Below are 1,992 nucleotides of genomic sequence, written 5' to 3' on the forward strand. Positions count from 1 at the left end.
AAAAATGAAGTCCTCGGGACTGTGGAGAAATGACCATCAGGGCCAATTTCTTGTTGCATAATTACAATCTCCCTGATGCTTTATCAATAATTTATAAAAATGAAAGGCCCTTTGTGGGGCCATTGTAATAGGAAAGGTTAAAATGAAAATGTTTCTTTTCCATTTTAGACTCATTCAAGTGACCCTGGCACAGTGTATTGCTCTTAGTGGATGCTCAGTAAATACTATCTCCACTACTTAATCTATTTCAATAAAAACTGGATGAAAATTAGCTGGGTGTAAAACTACCTACAGTCAAGGAGTTCTCCCATTTGGATAGCCCAAGCTTCGCTGCCTTATTTTAAGATTTCCAACCAGTGATAGGTATAAGATATAGACGTAAGACAATGAATCCATGATTCAGTGGTATTTATTGAGCCTCATAATTGGCATCAAACCGAAACATTACCAGTGGCTTCCAGGCTCGCTCTCTATCATATAGCGACTACTGCCCAACTACTACTCAGCTTGTACTCATCGCTCCTGCCAAATTCACCTAACTTTCCTAGATTGCCAAGAGCCAGGGATTGTGTCTTATTCTCACCTGCCTGGATAGTTCAGTAGGTAGAGCATCAGACTTTTAATCTGAGGGTCCAGGGTTCAAGTCCCTGTTTGGGTGTAACTTTTTTCCAGCGCTTAGAACAGTGTTTTGCACATAGTAAGTGCTTAATAAATGACATTATTATCATTATTATTGTTATTATTATTCCCCAGCATTTAGCACAGTGTTTTGCACACTGCATGCACTTCAGAAATACTCTTACTACTAAACAATTCATTATGGTACTTGTTAGGTATTTCCCATGTGCCCTGTACTGTACTACAGAAGCAGCGTGGCTCAGTGGAAAGAGCCTGAGCTTGAGAGTCAGAGGTCGTGAGTTCTAATCCTGGCTCCCCCACGTCTGCTGTGTGACCTTGGGCAAGTCACTTCACTTCTCTGAGACTCAGTTCCCTCATCTGTAAAATGGGGATTAGAACTGTGAGCCCCACGTGGGACAACCTGATCACTTTGTATCCTCCCCAGCGCTTAGAACAGTGCTTGGCACATAGCAAGCGCTTAACAAATGCCATCACTATTATTATTATTACTATGCCTCGGAGGGTAGGTACAAGAAAATCAGGTTGGACATAGTTCCTGCCCCACAATGGGCTCACAATCCAAGTAGGAGGGAGAAAGAGTTAGTCTCGATTACATAGATGAGGAAATTTAGGGACAGAGAAGTTAAGTGAGTTTTCCAAGGCCACAGAGCAGACAAGTGGCTGAGCTGGAATTAGAACACAGGTTCTCTTTCCACTAGGGCATACTGCTTTTCTGAGTTCCTCTCGCAACAGTCCTATCTCTGGCCCCTGCTGTTATTCAGCCTGGAACTCCCTCCCTGCCCAACTCTGTCAGGCCTGAGTTTCCCCATCTTCAAAGCCCTTCTAAAATTCCACATCCTCCAACAAGTCTTCTCTTGATAATTTCCATCTCTCCAAGTCATTTCGACAGCTTCCCCTAGAACTTACCCATCCTCATCACTTTTGTCTTTTGCTTCTGTTGCATTTTCCCAAGTGTACAATATGTTCCACTCAGACAGTACTCAATGAATACTATTATTCCATCTACTTGAGCCCCTCTGGTTTACAGAGCACTGGCTTAAGCACAAGGACATTCTCTTCCATAAGGCTAAAATTAAGATTTTGTACAGAAGCACTTTCCTACCTTCACCAACTTCATTCTTTAAACAAAAACACAAGCCAGCCTCTGGCCAAGGCAAGTTCATTTTTGTCTTGAAAAGAACAGCTTATTCCTCTTAGTTTGGAACAAAATAAACAGTTTATCCAGCCTTCAGAAGATAGTCCTGAGTTTCACTAGTGCCATTATTTCCTTACCAGGACACAAGTGGAAATTATAGAACAAGACTGTAGAAAATTCACAAGAAGCTGCAGGAAGAGTCGTTACTCATCTGAAAA

At 42.0% G+C, this 1,992-nt stretch overlaps 1 non-coding gene across 1 annotated transcript; it reads left to right on the forward strand.

The window, feature by feature from the left end:
* Positions 1-585: 585 nt before the first annotated feature.
* Positions 586-658, forward strand: TRNAK-UUU. Its single transcript has one exon. It is a non-coding gene; the product is annotated as a tRNA-Lys (tRNA).
* Positions 659-1,992: the final 1,334 nt, after the last annotated feature.

Source organism: Tachyglossus aculeatus, chromosome 13 (assembly GCF_015852505.1).
Source record: "Tachyglossus aculeatus isolate mTacAcu1 chromosome 13, mTacAcu1.pri, whole genome shotgun sequence".
NCBI lineage: Eukaryota > Metazoa > Chordata > Mammalia > Monotremata > Tachyglossidae > Tachyglossus > Tachyglossus aculeatus.